Here is a 21,843-nt window from a genome sequence, read left to right on the forward strand (position 1 = left end):
CAAGCCTCCAACTGCCATCGAGGCGGAGAGACTGTGCTGCAAGGGAATGGGAGATGGTGCAGAGAGACTGCAGGGACCTGGGGACAGAGACCTGTGGCTCCTGTCCTCTGACAGTAACCACAGGAGGCGACTACCCCGCCAGGCCCTGGCCACATTCTCGGCTCCCAGCCATTCTGAGAGAGAACGGAGGGTCGTTTTAAGTCGCTAAGTTTTGGAGTCATCTGTTCCACAAGAGACTCTCAACATCTGATGAGACATGTGCTTGTTCAGGGTGGAAGGTAAACCCAACAGAAATGTATGTGCCTGTCACCTCAGAGAAGTTTCTGGTAGTCCTGCCTGTCGTACGGGGCGTGCCAGGTTATCACACCCTGGCGTGAAGTATCAGGACGGAAGTGAAAGAGGAGAAAGGGGGAAGACGAGCCTCCGTATTGTGCAAAGCTCCCACGACTCAGGAGAGGCGCTCTGGGGCCCTCGAAGGCAGTGACTGGTCACACTTGGAAGCCGCTAAACCTGGCTGCATCGCGGAGCAGCTCCAGCGCTTGGACTTCACGTCTCGCTGAATCTAACCTTGTCCGAAATCTGCTGTGAGAGGTCGGGATATTCTAGGAATCTTCTGCAAAGGCCCTTAGGGGAATCACAGGGCCAGCCTGGGAGTTTTGGAGCAGAGGCTGCACTTATTTTCAGAAAATACTTATTTTTTTAAAGAGCCCAAGAGATGGAAAGTGACCAGGCTGGGAGAGCTTTATCCTAAGCAGGGTGTACACAGCCCACTGAGCCATAGCTCTGGGGAGCTGATCATCATCGATTATAAAACCAGGTCTGAGCAAGTGCTGAAGGCACCCGTGTGTCCGATGAGCAGTGTCCCGATGCTGTCACCGGAAATGTCCCCTCCATTGTGCTTCTCTGGAAGGCAGAGCATCCTGGACTTTCATGCTGCGGTGGTTGGGGCTGCAGGCCTGTCCTCTCTGTCCTGGTCCAGAGGCCTGTCATCTCCGACTGCGGGATTCCAGGAGGCAGCCTGGCCAGCCAGTTACCTTGACAACCCCATGATGTAATGCTTTCAACTAATGAGATTCTAGACACCGCGGGCTTCTCCCAGCAGGGTGATGTGCTTCCAAAGCAAGAGCATAAAGCTCACTTTAATGTCCCTTCTCGTGACATCTCGGGGATGCACTTGCATTAACAATGAAGGGGAGGGTGACCGTCACCCGGCTCTATGGACTTTTTGCCCAGAGGACCCCCACATAACCGCTGGCAGATCAGCTTTGGCTGCGGGCACCCCCAGTCTCCTGGGCTGCAAGGCTTCCCCCCCTCTCCTTGTTAGGCTTCAGCGCGAATTCCCTGCGGCACTTCCGCTGTAAGAATGGCAGGGACGCAATGTGGGGGCTTTCTGGGAACGTCCCCACCTGCATCAAACCCCACGCGTCCCAGAGAATTATCCTGAGGGCTTTCTTAACAAAGCAGTTTTTCTTTGTCTGCGGCCACATTTTCCCCTAAATATATTTAGAGGTTTTCAATTGTATTTTTAAAAAGCAAAGGGGCTGGAGCGAAGTCAACCTCCACGCGTCTCTGCTCCAAGTGGAAAGTGGCCCAACCCCATGCTGATCAGCCAGAGGGCAGGGCAGGGGCGCCTCCCCCACCTGCGGCCGCTGAGCTGGACCGAGGCCCAGTGGATGTGCTGGGCTCCGTGCATGTGAGAGATGTGATTTCATCGTCCCGTTCAGTGAGCAGGGAGCCACCCCGCTCCTCACAACAGGCCGGGCAGAGGATGAGCAGGAAGCCCCCGCGTGCCTTCTGTCCAGCGTGGGCACGCGTGCCAGCCCTGCGGAGCCCGGGGGCGGAGCTGGAGAAGGGAGGCCGAGCCTTCCCCACGCAGACCTGAGGCCTCCTGCCCTGCAGGGAGGGAGTTGCTCTGGGAGCTGTGTGGCCGGCGGCCCCGGGGTCCGGGTCTGAGGCTCCACATTGTCCTCGAAAGCCAAGCTCAAGGTCAAAGCCAGGGGTTTCTTTGTGAAGATGCTCTGCACCCCAGAGGGTGTTTCCTGGACAGTGGAAGGAAGTGAAGGGCCAAGTGATTCAAAAATCTCCTCAAACATGTGGATGCGATGGTCCAACGCTAGGCCGGCTTTATGGTGGCAGAATGTCCTAATGCCAACTTCCCTCTGCCCTTTGGTTGTGCCTTTGACACGGTGACTTGCCATCTGGCCGGCACCATGTAGGGGCTGGGGGGCTGTCTCACAGTCTAGACAGAAGGAAGAACTGGAGGAAGCAAGTCGGAGCCGGGGCCTAATGGGGGCGTGTGCTGGCGGCAGAGCCTAGCTGTGATCTCTGGGATAGCCCTTTGCTCCTCTCTCTCCCTCTCTCTCTCTCTCTCTCTCTCTCTCTCTCTCTCTCTCTCTCTCTCTCTCTCTCTCTCAGAGTAACATGGCTGAGGTGTCTACCCATGAACACTGATACTTATTCATCTGACTGAGCATCTTGGCACAAACCGAGACCTCAGGCCCCAGCTCCACATTGGGAAAACGTCTACAGTACTCTGTGGAAAGGTGTGGTCACCTTAGTTTTATTTCTGTGATTGTAAGTAATTTCTATAAGCTCACTGTGTACCATCTAGAGATGAGCCCTGGAATTACGCACAGCCACGTGATTTCAAGGACAGCTTTGCACGTCCGTTTCTGACCCTCGCTTAGGCCGAAGGACACAAATAATGTTACCGCCTTCGAATCGGAAAGGGGACAGGAGGGATGAATCACTCCGGGGCCCCAGAACACAGGCCAACACCGCGTCTGCGCGGTGCAGCCGGGACCCCGCTCGCCCCGGTAGATGGATTATGCAGAGTCCGTTCCTGCGCTCCCCAGCTCGCTGCCGTCCGTCAGCAGAAAGCAGGGCAGGGAAAACGCTGTGCAGAATTTTCTGTTGATTCCAGCAGCGAGGGGATTAGAGAACTGTTCCTGCAGGTTTCCATGACGCTGCGACGTGCACAGACCAGACAGTTGTAGAGCTGGCAAGGGTCACGTGAGTGACGTGCGTGTCCCGGGATTGACAAAGTTTTGGATTTTATCAATGCCTGGTTATTCCGAACGAGCAAAAAACTTGACAACATTATAGTATATTTTGTACAACTTGCGCGTGCCAAAGGGGTTCGTCCTTAGCGTCCTGTTTTTGCACGTTCAAGTAACGTAAATAATTTCTATAACACTGGGAGTCTGCTGAGCTCATCTTTCCTTTGAAAAGAGCCATGGTAGGCAGCTCCCCAAGGGGCCCCAATAATCCTAGCACCCAGACTCACACCTGCGTGCTTGTCACCTCCCATGGGGCATGTGACTGCTGGGGGGAGGGGAAGTCATTTCTGCAGGGAGGCCAACAAACATAGTGCGCCCCTCTCCCCCCATCACTCACTCTGCCATGTCCCCCAGCCCCTCTGCTGTCCTGGGAGAGGCTCGGGCGACGAAGAGGTAAGGCCTTCTGCCAACAGCCCTGGGGGGCGGCCCCCGCAGCCCCCGCCGTCAGATGCCTGCAGATGGCACCCCAAGCGGAGCTGCATGTCATCCGCAGGGGGCCCTGAGCCGGAACCGCGCACCGGCCCAGCTCGGCTGCCCGGGGACCCCGCGCCGCAGAGAGCGCACGATGGCAAATGGGTGTTTAAGCTGCCGAGTTAGCGCCCTGACGCAGCCACAGACGCCGGAGCCCGGGGAGCGTGACCGGGTGTCACTTGCTGGACTGAGCCCGTGAGTCAGGCGGGCAGTCGCGTCTTTAGTGCTTCGTCATGAACTTCGGCGAGGGCTGGGGATGCTCACGTCACTCTCGCGGGCTCTTCCACGAGGGGCGTGTTGGAGCAGGTTCAGTGTTGAGCGGGATCATTCCTCATTCTTCCCACGAATCGCTCCGGGCGGGGGTTTATCTCGGGACAAGCCACACGCTCAGGCCTCCTGCTCCTCTGCGCTCTCCCAGCGCTGCCCCACGGAGCAGGGCTACCAATCTCACGCTTGCTCTCGCCCGCGTGCAGAGAATAGGGAGCTCCTCTATTTTCTCTGGGACTGATAGGCTCCTCCTGCCACCGATGACTGGGAAACAAGCAAGGAACTCAAACAATTGACAGCAGGTTTTAGTGCTTTGGTGAAAATGTAATCTGATTTGAAATTTAAAAAGTACTTTCAACTCAGTACTTTAGGGGAAAAAAAAAAACACCTATTATTTTAATCCTCACCGGAGGATATATTCATTATTTTGAGAGAGAGAAAGAGAGAGAAAGAAACATTAATGTGGAAGAGAAACACCAGTGGGCTGCTTCCTGCATGCACCCCAACCAGGCATCAAACCCAAACTGCTTAGGCTCCTGTCCTGACTGGGCGTCAAACCCACAACCGTCAGGTGAACTGGGTGACGCTCCAATGAACCGAGCCACCAGCGGGGGCAACACAAACACTATCGATATCTCCGATTTGCCCCGAATAAACCTGGCATTGCAGAAAGACAGACGTGTGTGTGGCACCTTTCGGGGATGCTCCCTTGCTCACGACAGAAGGTCTTCGAGAGCGGAGGTGCTGGCTACGGCTGCAGACACTCATTCTTATAGAAAGTGGCAGCAGACGTGGCAGGGAGGCGAGTGCCTCACAAAACCTTTGGGTAACAACTTAAGTGACAAGGCCAGGAAGTCAGAGAGTGAGTGCGCTTCGAAGTCCCTGAGAACCACTGAGGACGTGAGGGACGGGGCCTGATGTGGGCGGGGACGCCGAGCGGGCTACATTTTAGTGCCAGTGTCGCCCAGCCTGCAGCTTGGCCAGCAGACCGGAGTGGCGTGTGGACGGCCAAGTTTATGCAGCGTCACAGCGACTGTCAGCGCCCTGTGGGCATCGATGGCAGCAAGCAGACCGCCTCCCGTCCATTGGGTATTAATAAAACCCCGTGCCCCGCCCCCCCCCAGGGCTTGATTGGCATGTCTCACCGCCCCGTCTGTTCTGCCTGATCCTTCTTTGCTTCCCTGTGAATCCACAGGCAGCATCAACTCACTCCAAGGCGGGAGCCTCTCCTCTAATGCACGTGATTCCCTCTGTGATCGCTTCACCTTACAAGAGCTTTCTGTCCGGCAGTGGATCCTCCCAATCTCGTCAGCTCCATTTTATTTGCATTTCTCCTGTTTTCAATCACTCACCTCCACGCTTGACCGCACAGCGGAAGGAATGGGATGGGTAGCTCTTCTGGGCCGGTGCTTTCAGCTAAAATGTCCGTAAGCGTTCCTCATGGCTGCCGGGGTAGATTCACCGAGGCTCTCCCACCTTTGAGTGGAAAAAGGTGAACAGCCAGGCCACGAGTTGGCTGGAAATATCTACTTTCTTTCTCAGAAGCCCTTTCCTCTCCAACCCACCAACACCCTTGCTCCTCCTCGACAGCACCCAGGTTATATGAAATGTATATGCCTGATTTTTTCTAAATAAAAGGAGGGCTCTGACTGGTGTGGCTCAGTGGGTGGAGTGCCATCCTGCAAACTGAAGGGTCGCCAGTTCGATTCCTGGTCAGGGCACAGGCCTGGGTTGTGGGCCAGGTCCCCGGTTGGGGGCATGCGAGAGGCAACCACACAGTGATGCTTCTCTCCCTCTCCTTCTCCCTCCCCTCCCCTCTCTCTAAAAATAAATAAAGTCTTAAAAAAAAAAGAGGTGCCACTTAATTATTTCACTCTTCTTATGTATGGATCATGCTACTAGTGTTGCTGGAAAATGAACTTCCACTTCCAGGTAGCAGTCAGCTTTACAATGGCCATCAAAGGTGACAGTTTCTCGAGAACAGCATCTCGAAACAGAAGTGGGCACCGTTTGTTTATTGTACACATGTACTTAGGTGAATTCAGTAGGAAGGGACTTTAAATTAAACAAGAGCAATGACAAATGTCTCCCCACCGACCTGAATCATAAAAATGCCGCATATAGAAATAGGGTGGTCCGCAAGTGCCGCTTGCTTATCCTTTCCTTTTCTGCCTTGAAAGCTGGGTCACAGAAACCATCAAGGTCTCTGATTGAGTTTGTAGCTATTGGATTATTGAAAACAAAAAAGAAAACAGCCCCAGAATAACTGAATCAGTCTTGTTATAAAGACGTAGCTTCGGGCCGAAGCCTTAGGCACGTCTTTTATTCTACGTTATTGTTGTGGGAAGGCACCGTGGCTTTTCCGGCACTATTTCAGATTTCCCCCCCCCCCCTTTCTAAATTCATCGTATATTCAAGAGAGTCTTCTTTATCTTTGTTTTACACCCTGAGAATTCACGTCTAAGGAACATACTACCTGTAGAAAGAGATCAGAATGCATTAAGCGTGATGATTCCCCTCTCACAAGGATTCCTTTACGCTTTGAGATGTTATTTGGAGACACCACGTGGTAAACCCGCCCTCCTCTGCCGTGGGTAGACTGCTGGCTGTCACGATTAAAGAAAAGAACTCCAACCCCGATCTGCTTAGCTTTCCTTCTCTCTGTTTTCTTTGTTATATGAAATTTCTCTTAGTACCTTACAAATGTTCTTCCAGAGATGTCTCTCCTTGTCAGATGAAGAACATTCCCTCACATTCTCTCCTTCTACTGGGGCCACACCACGATGCGCAGCTTCATTTAACAAATACCTGACAACATGTGTCTGACATCTGTCTCGGAAACCTGCCGCCGCCAGCTTTAAAACGCCTCTCCCACGGAGGCGGGACAGAGAGGGAGCACGTTTTCTGTCACATGAATTTGAAATAGCTTGGCTCTGTTAGGAAGGAAAAAATCATCGTCTAAAAATCTTCTGTCCAAATGACGTGCTGTTAGCTCTAACTTTCTAATTGCATTTTGAAAAATAGTTCCACCAAAACACACTTTAGGAAAGTCATGCTTTTACTTATGATTCTACTGTATGGAATCTAGAAGTCATTTTTCAGGCGAGCAGAACAAATCTAATTTTTTCTTTTGACTTTATATTAATGAAATACTCATTAATTAAGAGGCATTTGTGAAATTCAAAAAAGAACTGTAGAATGGCCGATTGTACAGAAAAGACAATTATTCTTTTCCATGTAGTTTTTCTACATTTTATTTTTCTGAATCATTGACATGAGATTCATAGTTGGAAAATTCCAAAAGTACATTTTACTTCTTCCTTTTTGAAAAGTAAAAATATTCTCACGTTTGGGACGACGCCTTGATCTTCCTTTGGGGGGGGGGGGAGCCACCAGCAGAACCATAGTGTCTCCTGACACCTGAAGCGGAGATCCCAAAGCCCAGCTGGCAGAATGAAAGGAGCCTAGTTCCAAATACAGTAACGACTTTCTCACTGGTACCGAATTCACACTGTGCTCTTTGGGTTTCCACCTGTTATGATGGCCTTTGCTTTTGGAGATAAAGATTTCAGGTGGTGGCTCTCAGAGTGGGCAGAAAACAGGCGTGGCCAAGACCCCGGGCTACTGATCCAAACTCGACCTAAGGCGCTTGGGCAGGTACAGGTTTTGCACAACAGAACTTGCAATCTGAGCTATTTCTTTTCCATCCCCGCAGCAATCAGCCCTCAGGCCCGGGCAGAAACCCCAGAAGGCCGCGTTAACCATAGTGCTTTAATATAGACTAAGCTCAGGCATGAAGAAAATATATAGCGAAGCATTTAGAAGTTCTAGGAATATTGCTGTTCACAGAGGGAGGCCTTGTCTTTGGCTCCTGTACAACATGCGGCGAGAACTCATTATTCTGAGGTTGTGGACAGGGTGGTGGGAGAAATGCGGTTATTACCTGAGTAATGCACAGAGAGACAGACTGTTTATAACTCCCTGTGTGGTGGTTTCTAAGGGGGGAAGTTGTTCCGTGATTTGAAACTTTCACTTTGACTTTAAAGCTACCACTTGTCACTTGTGTTATTTCTGTTGCACGAGTTTTTCTTTTCCTTGATCAGGTAGTGTTTTCATTATTTTATCTCATTCCTCTGTATTGGAGTTCTCATACAATTTATTTTTACTCTTTTAGAAACTTGGATGAGATGAAAACGCGCATGCTTGGTTTTTAAAACCTCGTAGAAATTTGTACGTTTGCATTTACGTGGACAAGGCAAGGCTCTCGAAACGCTTGAACTCCCTCGATCTCCTTTCCCCATTGACCGCCTTCTTGTTGTGCGTTTTTAATTCCACGTATATTAAACTTCGCTACGTGCGGTTGTTTTCTGCAGCCCACGTTCACTTAGAGTGACCAACAGAAGTAACAGTTTCGATATTTGTCATCTTTTCCAGCAGGCCTCTGGTTCCATCTGAGGTCGCTCTGTCTGTACGCTTTACCTAGTATTTCTGATTACATCATTCAGAGGTTGAGTGACCTTGGATGGGTCACTGAGCTTGTTATGAGTCTGCCAAATGGGAATAAACTAGTATCAAATTTCCACGGCTGAGTGGTCAAAATGAAATAATGCACAGGATAGGCGACTGTCTGATAACAGGAACCACCCAAGAAATGGGAGCTGAAATGGCAGTTAACTTCATTTTTACTGTTTTTATCATCTTAGAATAACCACATGGCTTTTGCTTCAATGTCACCTGTCACCCGAGCTGAAAAACATAGAGATAACCTTCCCATTTAATACTGTGTTGCGTTCTCTTTCATCCGCGTTTCCATCCTAAACACCAGATCAACTGAAGATATCTTTGGAGACCACTTAGTACTGCAACAATTTGGTTTATGTCAGTTGGCTCCTTCAAAAGTAATTCTAGAAGAGATAGATACTTAGAAATAGCTAGGCTGAAACATGAGCATTCCTTTGCATGGTCAACAAGGTAGTTTCAAATTTGTTGTAAAATAGTTCAAGTGTACGATCAATAGTTTCACATAGCCAAAGCGAAACACTGTCACGTAACAAATCTAAGGTAGAGAAAAATCATCTGCTATTTCAGGTCCTAGCAGCAGTTCAGATTATTGAATGGCTGATTTGAAAACGGGATTGTCATTTAAGATGTCCAAATACCTCTTAATTTGATGTCAAATGTAGATGGAATAAGAATAATTTTTTTAAAATTTGAAATCTAATGTGCAACACTTAGTTATCCTAGGTTAATCCAATTAACCTTTGAAGAGCTAAGTGTTATATATGTGTGAGAATCAATGATGACTTGGTTGTAGCAGTTTGAATCTGGCTACGTATCTGGGTACCAAAGCCAAGTCGTTGATTGTACTGAATTTCTAAGTTAATAAACCGATACACATTTCAGAAACTATAGTGATTACACATTACATATGTGCCAGACGTGCTAGATTTGGGAGATAGAAAAATAAGATCTAGCCCTTACTCTCAAAGCTCGTACAATCCGGTACATGCAGTGACATTCAGTTTCAGACATGGAAGTATAGATCTTAGTGACTGGTTACAGTCCCCCCTAAAAAGTATTGATATCCTACTCATAAAAAGTAAATAATCTTTTGTCCTTGTGATAGTTGATGTCATGTGTCGATGTGACTGGATTTCTGAGAGCGTCTGGGAGGATGTGAATGGGCAGGTTGAGGGACGTGGATGGGCCTCCCCAAATGGGCGGTCGTTGTCCAGTTAATGAGTTGACGTAGAGCAGGAATAAAACAAACAGGTGGAAGAATGGACGCCGCCCCCCCAACGACCATTCACTCTCCAGTTCTCAGGCCTTTGAAGGGCACAACCAGTTTATAGAGGGTGGATCTTGGGATTGCTCAGCGTCAGTCATCACGTGAGCCCCTGACTTACAATAAATCAATCTCTCTGTCTCAATAGGCTCTATATCTATCTGTATGTACATCTGTATCTAATTTACATGTATGTCTATATGGATATAGATGTAGACATCCCATTGGGTCTGCTTCTCTGGGAAACCCTGACCAATACAGCGTCTTAACCCAATCCGAAGCAATCAACATTTCTATTGAGGATGGGCCTGATATTGGTTAGGCATAAGAATTTAAATAGTGAAACCTTAAAACCAAGACAAATGTATTAAACTAATAATTTCTCTTTTGAGGGTTTACGGGTCTTAACACAGCAATAGGCTGAAGCAGGATTTTCCCACATGTAGCAGGTAGAGGCTCATCAACATTTTTAATATTTGCGTACCTAAACTACATTAGGAAAAACATATAATCACTATATTGTTCTATAATAATAAAATATTATTATTATATTTGTATCTTATATATTTATATATATATAAAGGGGAGACCCAAAAAACAAAATTTATTTATAAAAAACTGTGTATTTATTCTGACATGTTTGAACTTCAGTCAGCTTCAAAGCGCTCTCCATGTGATGCAATGCTCCTGTCAGGATGTTTTTTCCGCGGCTCAAAACGGTTTTTGAACTCGTCGATTTGGATGCCTTTTAGTGCTTTGGCTGTTTTTGTTTTGCCTCTTCCACATCAGCAAAATGTTTCCCTTTGAGGACTTTTTTCATCCAGGGAAACAAACAAAAGTCACTTGTGACTACACCAGGTGAACTGGGAGGGCAGGACCTGGGGGCCAGGCAGTTCTTGGTCTTTAAAAAAATTCTCTGAAGCCAAACACAGCCTCTCACAGCAATGCCGGCTGGTACATGGATACAGACGGGTTTCTAGAACACTCACCTAGTGGGGGAAGTCTGGACTGCAAGGGGCCTGCCCTCCAGAAGACAATTCCATTTTTGGGGGGGTCCCCCCCTGTGTATAATCAGTACATACACACATATGTTCATTCTTTGCCTGGCTGCTGGCACAGTTTCAAGCCCCTTGGAATTTCCTGGGTGATGAGTATCTTTTGTCTTCTATTATTCATTGGAAAAGAGCCCTTTTCAACCATAGCTGAGGAAAGAAGGTTCTAGACAGCTTGAGGACAGAAGCAGGGCACCAGAAAAGCCAGCCACATCACTAGAGGATTGGAATCTCCAGCCCTGCCCCCCTAGGCTCTGGAAAGGGCAGAGGAGCTAGAGACTGAGTTCATGACCTAGCCAGAGATTGCATCCATCATGCTAAGGAACGATACCTGGACCAAACCTCTGCATGGAGCCGAGGAGTTTCCAGGTCGGTGAGTCTGTGGATGTGATGGGAAGACAGCACCTCAGTGGGGATAAGACTCATCCCAGAGCTGTCTTTGAAACAGCAGATTACCTAGGACTCGGAGCATGCCCAGCCTAGATCAGCTTTGGGTTAGACTTCGAGCTAACTGTCCCAGGTCTTGGTCTTACCAATGGGCGCGACCTGACTCAAACGGTTGACCTGCCTGGTGCTCCCTTTTCGTCATAAGATGAAAGGGTTAATTAGTGCATTTGACCATTTTTCCAACCCCACCAAGTTCTAGCATCCCTTGATCCGTCATACTTGAGGAGGAATAAATCACAAGAGAAGGTATAAGATAAAAAGCCCAGTAGTGCCTGACCGAGGGAGACGGCCGTCGAAAGATGACCCTGCTTAATCCATAAATAATGCTCAGCTACCTTAATAAAGTTCTTTTCACTTTTAAAAACTACACTTTATCATACCAAGGCATTAATGTTTCTACTTTGGGGGCTTTGAGTGACTTACAGTCAAGCTAAGATACTGCAAGAACCTAACAGTATAATCGGTCTCGTGGATTTCATTATTGTGACTGTCAGAACCATATCCTGAAATTTTCATCTGCACACGAATGGATGCCTTAGGAAATATAATTTATTTATTAGGTGGCAGGGAAAACTGTGAAACATTTTAATAATATGTATGTTTAAAAAGTCCTCATTACAGATTTTTATATTCTTCCCAAGGAATTATTTTATTCCTACCCTACCCCAAAACACCCTCTAAACTTACTGCTATATCTTGGATAATCCCAAAGACATAAACTTTACCGTAAAGTCTGAAACTTCAGCTGGGGAAGAAGAGCACGTGAGAAACAGGGCGGGGTTCGTGCACAGTAGCCGGAGGATGAGCCACGGGAGTTTGAGAAACACACTTATTATTTTTTCCTATTAAATGCAGGCGTTAGCAATACTATCCAAAGCGTGGGCAAGAGAGAAAACCAAATCCACCTCTAATTAATAGCTGGCAGTAGTCTGTGCAGGAAAAAAAATCAATATTATGCAAATGGATCTCCCTTATTTCCAGCACGTTCAGAACTGGAGCACAAGGATCCATCCTCCTTCCCCTCCGAGAGATCAAGGACGGGCAGGAGAAAGACACGGGAGTCTGGAGACGCGCACCAGCAGCAGCGAGAGGCCACGGGTCGCGTCCCAGCCATGGCGCACGTGCTGCCGAGGCCTGTGGGCTCTTTAGAAAGGAACGGGGGCGTCGGGGGTGGCGGACTTGCACCCCAGTCCCGGCTGCATCCTGTGCCTTCCCTCGCCTTGTTTGTCCCTGCTGGGCACAAGCCCACGTGGCCGGGCGCTGGGTGATGAATCAGGAAAACGGCTGGTTAATGGCTGAGGCTGAAGGGAAACGGCGGGGGTGAGGCACATTCCTCCCACGCAGCGCCTGTGAGGACGCGGGCAGGGGCGGGGCAGAGAGGGGCCGGGAGGCATTGCTTTCAGTGCCCAGCCTTGCTGGCCCGCGCGCACTCGTGGACAGTGGGGTCATTTGCCGCCCCCTTTCCCACCTGCCCCAGACCCTGTTTGTTTCCCCACAGGCGGTGGCCCGGGTCCTGCGTGACTCCAGGCCCCAGTGTCCAAGGACACAGTGACCACTGGCCACAGCCTGTTTTGCAAGTCCTGACTCAGGTGGCAGATCACGGGGCAGGCAGCATGGGGTCTCTGACAACCTGCAAATGTTGTTATGGTAATTAAGGTCTGCTGGGAGGTCTGTGAATGGAAAAGCAGAAGGAAGGAAAGGAAACAAGGATAGAGGGAGAGAGGGAAGGAGAGAGGAAGGAAGGAAACAAGGAGAAAGAAGCGAGGGAATAGCGGTCAATTTCTTATTACCAGAACATCATCATTGGATTAAAATAATTGTCCTAAAATTAAGTTAGAAATGGGTAATTTCAATTAAAAACATAGATGCTCTCTCTATTCTCTGTCATTAAGATCACTGGACCACGTAACAATGATTTGAAGGTTTATCTGCTTCTTATTAAAAAGAAATAACTTGCAGCGAGTCACTTAATCCTTCGGGCCTTGCACTTTTCATTTGTAACGTGGGGACCAGAATGACCACTTTGAAGATTGCCGGTGAAAACAAACTACAAAGTGAGGGTGTTGAGCCAACCCCTAAGGCCCTCCCAAACCATCCTGCCGGAGCCTGTGGCCTTCGGGACAGGTGGGCCTCTGACCCAGGAAGCCCTTTGCGACCTGTTGAGCCGACTTTCAGGTTCATGATTACCTTGAGTGGCGTGGGTGAACTTCAGTGTGGGGGGGCTGAACAAACTATTTCATGGAAAGGGATGCCCTTCCAGCACAGAGTCAACTCGCCTGTGATGTGTCACGGCCCCTGCGGGCCTCGGTTCCCACGCTCATTGTCGGCATCTCGGAGGAGGCAGCGGTGATATTATTCTATTGCAGATTTGGTGCTCTTTCCACATGGGGATTCCCAAACCACACGTAGGTTTAGTAAGGGTAACATTTAACCTTATTGTTCTTGGTAAACCTTTTATGGCGTCACAGAGAACCCTCTGCTCTGTGAGATGAGTGTTTACAGCAGTTCAGCGCTTCAGGTCTCTCAGGATTCCGCAGGAAGATGTGTAATTGACCATTCTAGCCCCGGGTCAGCACCTTCAAGACTTGGCTCCCAGTGCTTCGGCCTTTGCCTGCAGTTTCACCCTAAACCAATGAGTTAGAACTTTCTTATTTCTTTGAAAGAAACATCTGAGGTGACCTATATTTTAGGGAAATTATCAAGACTCTATCTTTATGATCCAGGAGTGAGAAACACTACTCATCTGACATACTTCATTTTGACTGTCTACTCTATTTATGGCTCTGTGCTAAACACAGTGAAGATACAGCAAATAATCGATAGATTCTGCCCTTCATGCGCTTACATTTTTTAGAATAGATAAGAACAGCAATGATTTTACACCGAAAATATAGCAAGTAATGTGAGCCCTGCAAGGGGATTAAGAGAAAGAAGAGGTTCTTTCCAGTGGAAAAGGTTGCAGCTACAAGATGAAATCTAAACTACATGACCGTGTTTTCTTCATCCTTCCTTACCTGCTTACGTGCTTGTGCGCAGGTGGACAGGTAATCCTCTGCTCTGCTGTCTGTTCCCAAGCAACTATATGCTTTTCCGTCTGTGAGTCCTTGTCCAGCTGTCCCTGTCTCCTGACTTTCTCTTCTCCACCCGGTAAAGGCCATTTATTCTTTAAAGGTTGATTATTTAGTGTCTGCCCATGGGATGGTATCACTAACGCCTCCCTTAACCCCTCTGTCTACAAAACAATACATATTAATTATAAAAAACTGGAAAATAAAGGAACACACAAAGAAGAAAAGAAAATAACTGTCTAAATTACCACAAGAGATAAGCACTGTTCACATTTTGTGGTGGACAATAATTCCCTCTTATCCACAGTCTTGCTTTCTGGGCTTTCAGTTACCCACGGTCCCCTACAGTTTGGATATATTAATAACGAATTTCCAGCAATAGACCATTCATAAGTTTTAAATCGTGTGCCGTTATGAGGGGTGTGATGAAATCTCGGGCCAGCCCACTCCTTCCCACCTGGGATATGAACATCCTTCTGATGAGCACATCCTCGCTGTAGACAATACCTACCCATCAGTCCCAGCAGCTATCTGGGTCAGCAGACCAAATGCCACGGTAACACAGAGGCGCAGAGGAGTGAAGAGGCAGCACTGAGCGTGTCATAGAAGTCCCCCTGCCTTCTATGACGTGTCCTAGGTTGGCCTGGAATCTACATGACAGGTTGCTGGTGCCAAAGGCCGACAAATTCCATCTACATGAAGCAGTGCCCTTTTGAAGAACAAGTCAATTTAATTAAAGAAGAAAATCCGGAAGGAAGAAGACAAAGCATTTTGGTTTGTTGTGTTGATTAAGCCACGTTAACTAGAGTGCACGAACCAGAAAACGGGAACGCAGATAGATTAGCAAGAATCCACACAGACACCCCCCCCCCACCCAAGCCTTGCTCTTCGTTACTGGCCTCTGCCCCCAATTACTTCTCCCCTTTCAAGTCGATCGGTTCATTTTTCATTTGTAGCCCATGGAAACACAATACAAAATGGCAGACGCGTAATTCTAATTTATATTCATTGCGTGTTTTATATCTGCCATTATGCTTGTGTGAAAGTAGATGAAAATGTCAGTCCACCAATTTGCGCCTTTGTAGCCTTTGCGTACCAAGTTTATCGTTCTGACAAAAGGTTTCTTCCGTCCTGACACCTCAGAACAAATTCAGATTGTGTTTTTCCAAATTAGAGAACAACTATTGATCACGTCACTCCAACATCAGGTGAGCCCTCCAAGGAAGCTGGCCTTCGTTAGCTCTTTGGAGGGCTTAGGACTAAAATCTGATCAGCTAGTGTTAAATAGCAAAATCAGTGTGAGTAGATGATAGAACTCTTAACTCAAGTAGCCCAAGTATTAAATCAGGGTGTGAATAAACTGCAGGTTTTATTTTAAGAAAAACATTTGTATCTTTTGCTTAGTTTCTATAATGTGCAAATAAGTCCTAAAATACAGATTCTACTTTCATGTCAAAGAAGTAGAAGCTAGCATTTTCTAAAGTATCTCACCCCCGTCCCCCCCACCCCCCGAGAAGTGGCCCGTTTCTTATTCACATGAAACATTTCATTTCACAAACCGCTACACCAACACCCCAGAACCAGTGTTCCTCACGCTCAGCTGTCTACGAAGGGTGTGGCTTCCGAAGTCTTCACTCTGCTCCCCAAGTCCTGGGGGTGAGGAGCAGTTTTTCCTCATTCGGTGGCTTTGCCATGGAAGGGCACCCTCGGAGGTCTGTCTGGGCAGTCTCAGGTCACAGGACACTGGTGACCTAGACCCCGTCATGCCTTCCTGGGTCCTGTGGTCGCCCACTGTGAGAAACATGGATTTTGTCTCCGTCCTGTTTCTGGTACGGAGCACCTACAACCTTTGGAATTTCCTGCGACAAAAGCAATACAGTTGCCTGTTCCATTAACGAGGTGGCTTTTGGGAAGCCCCTAGCCAACCTGAGGTTGGGGGCCTGGTTGCCAGGGGACCCAGCCACGTGCTTAGAGGGTTAGAACTTTCAGCCCCCCTCAGCCCGTGACTTTCTGCATCCTCCCAGGAGGGCTGAGGGGCTGGAGTTTGAACCAATCACCAATAGTCAATGAATGAATCACTCATGACTATGTAACGAAGGCTTCATAACAGCCCAAAGGAGGGGGTTCACAGAGCTTCTGGGCTGGGGAACATGTGGAGATTTGGGGAGACCTTTGCCCCCCCTTCCGTGTGGCCATTCCTGAGTTACAGCCTTTTATGATAAATTGGTGACCTAGTACCTAACGGACTGGCGTGAGTTCCGTGGGCTGCTTGGGAGAACGAGAGGAATTCCAGATGAGGGCGCTGGGACCGCGCACCTGCACCCAGTAGGTCAGAAGCGTGGGTGAGACACGGACTTGCGACTGGCAGAGGGCCATTTTCTGGTGGAACTAAACCCACAGCTGCGGAACCCCTGGCCTCCCCCATCCAAGGACGCAGAGCACCGGAATAGAAACAACCAAGTGTGTGCAGAAGCGTTTCTCAGACCAGTTTTGATAAACTGAAAGGACGATCTCGTTGGGGGGGAGGGGACAGAATGCTTTTTAATTGGTATAGCAATCATTCGACATTGGAATCTTAAAGATACTTAACACTATATGTCCTCGTAAGCATTTGCCACATTCTCCCTGAAATGCTATTTATACAATTAATAAAGAATTATAGGTAACCTGAAAAATAGGGTTTACTGGGGCTCTTTTTGAGTTCTATCAATTTCCAGATTGTTGCTCAAATTAGCACAAAGCTTCCTGGGTACCCGCATTTCAGTTCTCATCTGTGTGAGCACTGAAGTATGCACTCTCCCCAGACCTTCTCCCCGGGAGTCGCCAGGCCCCACTCAGGTGGGAGACGGCAGTGGGGGTTCTCCCACGCGGTCGCTGCTGGGCCCACGCACCTTAAATGAGTAGCCTTCCAGCGGCTGAGCTGTTAATTCTGTCAGTGAGATGATCCACGAGGGCGGCGGAGTGAGGGGCCTGTGCCATGATCAGTCCTCATCAGGCAGAGACAGCTGAGGCGGACCCCAGCCGTGGATCCACACTGGGTGCCGGAAACCAGAGCACGCCCAGCCCCGGGCAACGGGCTTGGGATGACACATCCACCCGTGGAAGCCTGCCTGGAGCTTCCCTCCTGACCTGATGCACAGTGGCCTGCGGCGTGAGGACTCAACCTGGTCCGGTTCCTTTCCGTTCTGCATCTTTCTGTCCCCCACTTCCCTGTCAGGGACATGTCCTTGCCCCGACCAGATAAGTCGTTAATTAAGTCTCCACAGCAGAGGAAATACCTTCAGAGCGCTCGAGGATGAATCATTGCTCTCCTTTAAGTTCATTAAACTACTTAAAATTTCCACAGACACGACGTCAGGAATCACATTTTCTACCTGTCTGCAAGGATTTAACAGTTTCACTGTTTTATTGACAACATTTCAGCATCCAGAGGCGTGTAACTCTTGATGCTTCTGGTTTAATCGATATGATGACAGGTTCTATAGATTCACAGCTTTGTTTATGACTTAACAATTTCTGTGGTTTCTTAACAACTGTATTGCATATCTACTTCTGGATGTCTATATACACACACGTACTGACATGCTCTTTATAAAAAGTGCAAACTAAAATTCATAATAGAAGGGGGAACAATAATCAGATGATTTAAACTGAGTTCAATTTACTACAATTTGTATGACTAGGTTAATCTGTTCAAATAAGGTCATATCTCAGGTACATGGATGTATGAACTACATCGACTTTTTAGTATTAAATATTGTAATTTTAGAAGTCACAATATTCAGAAACATATTGTCAGGATATCTGAATGTTGCAAGTGACTTGCAGATTCAACTTACATTTCATTCATGAAATTAAAAAAAAAAATTTATTGAACTTATTGGGGTGATACTGGTTAACAATATTATATAGGTTTCAGGGGTACACTCTATAACACATCACCTGCACACTGTACTGTGTGTGCACCACCCGAAGTCAGTCCCCTCCCATCACCACTCACCCCCTGTCCCCTCTCCTGCCTCCCCCTCCCCCTTCCCTCTGGTCCTCACCACACTGCTGCCCGTCTGTGAGGGCTGGTGTTTTCTCTCCATCCCTTCCCCTTTGTCACTCGGCCCCCACAACCCCTTCCTCTGACAGCTGTTTTCTATTTTGTTCGTTTGTTTATGTTGTTCGTGCGAGTCCACATACGAGTGAGATCATGCGGCACTTGTCTTTCTCTGGCTGGCTTATGTCACTCAGCACAATGCTGTCTCCAAGGGTAAGATTTCCTTCTCTTTGTGACCGAGATGTCCTGACAATATGTTTCTGAATATTATGATGTGCCTGCTTGGGCAGCGGCAGCGGCAGCGGCAGCAGAACGCCCAGGCCGGCAGCAGCCACGGTCCGGGCAGCCGGGCGCCCCCGGCGCGGAACTCGATCGTCAGAGAAGTCATTCAGAATTCAAAAGAAGTCCTGCGTTTATTACAAGAGAAAAACCCTGCCTTTAAGCCGGTCCTTGCTATTATTCAGGCTGGCCTGAACATCACTCACATTTGCCTTCCTCCAGAGAGCGGCGAGGATGAGATTATAGATGAAATCTTAAAGATCAATGAAGACACCAAGGTACATGGCCTCGCCCTTCAGATCTCTGAGAACTCCTTTAGCAACAAAGTCCTCAATGCCCTGAAGCCAGAAAAGGATGTGGATGGAGTAACAGATGTAAACCTGGGGAAGCTGGTACGTGGGGATGCCCACGAATGTTTTTTCACCCGTGGCCAGGGCTGTAATTGAACTTCTTGAAAAGTCAGGTGTCAACTTAGATGGAAAGAAGATCTTGGTCGTAGGCGCCCATGGGTCTTTGGAGGCCACCCTGCAATGCCTGTTCCAGAGGAAAGGGTCCATGACAATGAGCTCCCAGTGGAAAACCCCTCAGCTTCAAAGCAAGTCACCACGTTTTAGCTAGAAACCCCCTGGCTGGTTTGGCTCGGTGGATTGGGCGTCGGCCTGCGAGCTAAGTGTCGCTGGTTCGATCTTCCAGTCAGGGCACATCAGAGAAGGAAAACTCTGACTCCAAAAAACCTCCGCTGCCTTGCGGCATACCTCTTCAGGGGAAAGGCTAAGGGAGTAAACCCCGACAGAAAATCCGGAGCCGGAGTCCCTAAGGCGGTTTGACGTTGTAGTCAACACCGGCAACTCCTGCGGCGCACCTGAAGCCAAGCTGTATTGACTCCGTCTTTCCCTTGGACCCTTCAGCTGCGAAGAGAGGGGGGGTCTGCTGCATGGGCAACAGCAGACCCTCCATATCACCCTGCCCAGGCTCTGTAGCTTCAGCTTCACTGGAGAGGACACTCCAGCGTCATCGCAAGATGTCGACTTAACATGGGAGGAGACAGATACCGGTTATAAGCTCATCCGATTGGCGAAGGAAACGAGCGCCAGGGGTCTCCTCTGACGGTGGGAGAGGTCATCGCACCTCACTGGACAGCTACCGCCCGCCTCAAGCTGGGCAGCCCCAGCCAATTAGGTGCCGTCTCGCCATGGCTCGCCTGCCCCACTGGGTGCGTGGGGATCAGAGAGGCGCCTCTCGAAAAGTGGGCCACAAAACACCCGCACCAGTTAATTCCAAGCAAACAACAAGAAAGAAGCCTCCGGCTCTTCGCCTCGCTAGCTGGAACATCAGGACCATGTGCCCCGGACTTACTGCAGACCTTCCGTGGATCAAGGGTGCCAGGAAAACCGCCGACATCGACAGGGAACTGGCACGACTAAACATCGACATTGCGGCTCTACAGGAGACCCGGTTGGCCGACAACGGAACTATCAGAGAAACCAACTACACCTTCTACTGGCAAGGGAAGTCTCCGGACCAACCAAGACAGCACGGTGTTGGGTTTGCTGTGAAGAACACGCTTGTTAACTCCATAGAGCCACCCACAGGAGGCACAGAGAGATTACTTACCCTCCGATTGTCAACAACTTTCGGCCCAGTCAGCATTCTTAGCGCGTATGCCCCAACCCTCTGCGCCACCACCGAAGAGAAAGAACAGTTCTACCATGCACTGGACGAAGCGTTATCCAAGATTCCCAGAAGTAACGCTCTCTATCTCCTTGGAGACTTCAACGCAAGAGTAGGAGCCGACCACATGGCCTGGCCCACCTGCCTCGGAAACTTTGGGAGAGGAAAGATCAATGAGAATGGTCAGCGACTGCTTGAGCTTTTGTGTCACCACGGCCTGTGCGTGATAAACACATTCTTCAAGTGCAAAGAGATCCACCAGGTGTCATGGAGGCACCCCCGCTCCCGCCATTGGCACCAGCTTGACCTCGTCATCACCAGAAGAACGGATATTGGCAGCACCCTCCTCACCCGCAGCTACCACAGTGCAGACTGCGACACGGACCATGCCCTCGTGGTAAGCAAGGTGCGCATAATGCCGAAGAGGTTGCACCACTCCAAGATGAAGGGTCGCCCACGCATCAACACCAGTTGTGCCAGCAACCCAGTTAAGACCCAGCAATTCATCAACAAGATGGAAGATGCACTCGGCGAGGGAGTGGCGGCAGATGACATTATCGAATCCAATTGGCCACGTCTCCGCGACGCCATATACAACTCCGCCATTATTGCTTACGGGAAGAAAGAGCGGAAGAACGCTGACTGGTACGAGGCCCACTGGGAAGAAATGGAACCCGTGATCGAGGCTAAGAGGAAGGCCCTACTGGCTTACAAGGCCACGCCCACTCCCAGTACACTTCAAGCTCTACGGGCTGCCAGGAACAAAGTCCAGAAGACCGCCCGCCACTGTGCCAACACCTATTGGCTAAACCTGTGCAGAAGCATTCAGGAAGCCGCCGATATAGGCAACGCACGAGGAATGTATGAGGGTATCAAGAAGGCAACAGGCCCAATCCCCTCCAAGATCGCCCCCCTTAAGTCCAAGACAGGTGAGGTCATCACTGACCAGGAACAGCAAATGTGGCGGTGGACCGAGCACTACCTCGAGCTGTACGCAACGAAGAACACCGTAACAGACACTGCTCTTAACGCCATCCCAGACCTACCAGTCATGGAAGAGCTAGACACCCCACCTACTGCGGCAGAGCTCGGCAAAGCCATCGACCGCCTTGCTTGCGGGAAAGCACCAGGAAGCGACGGAATCCCCCCAGAAATCCTAAAGAGAGGGAAACCAGTCCTGCTACAGCCGCTCCACCATCTACTCTGTCTCTGCTGGAAGGAGGGTTACATCCCCCAGGATATGAGAGACGCCAACTTTATCACCATGTACAAGAACAAAGGAGACCGCAGCGACTGCAACAACTACTGGGGCATCTCTCTCCTCAGCATCGTCGGCAAAGTATTCGCCCGGGTCGCTCTTGCCCGCCTGCAGACCCTTGCTTCCCACGTCTACCCAGAGTCCCAGTGTGGCTTCAGAGCTGGCCGATCAACAGTGGACATGATCTTCTCCCTACGCCAGCTGCAGGAGAAGTGTCACGAGCAGCATAAACCACTCTACCTCGCCTTTATCGACCTCACGAAGGCGTTTGATCTGGTCAGTCGAAGCGCACTCTTCAGCTTGCTACGGAAGATTGGCTGTCCACCACATCTGCTTGCTGTGGTCATGTCCTTTCACGACAACATGCACAGCACGGTGTCCTACAACGGCGCAACCTCTGAGGCCTTCCCAGTCAGCAGCGGAGTAAAGCAGGGCTGCGTC

At 49.2% G+C, this 21,843-nt stretch overlaps 1 pseudogene; it reads left to right on the top strand.

The window, feature by feature from the left end:
• Positions 1-18,466: 18,466 nt before the first annotated feature.
• Positions 18,467-19,091, top strand: LOC149995806 (monofunctional C1-tetrahydrofolate synthase, mitochondrial pseudogene; annotated as a pseudogene).
• The last annotated feature ends 2,752 nt before the right edge of the window (positions 19,092-21,843 follow it).

Source organism: Furipterus horrens, unplaced genomic scaffold (genome assembly GCF_987537825.1).
Source record: "Furipterus horrens unplaced genomic scaffold, mFurHor1.1.pri manual_scaffold_12, whole genome shotgun sequence".
NCBI lineage: Eukaryota > Metazoa > Chordata > Mammalia > Chiroptera > Furipteridae > Furipterus > Furipterus horrens.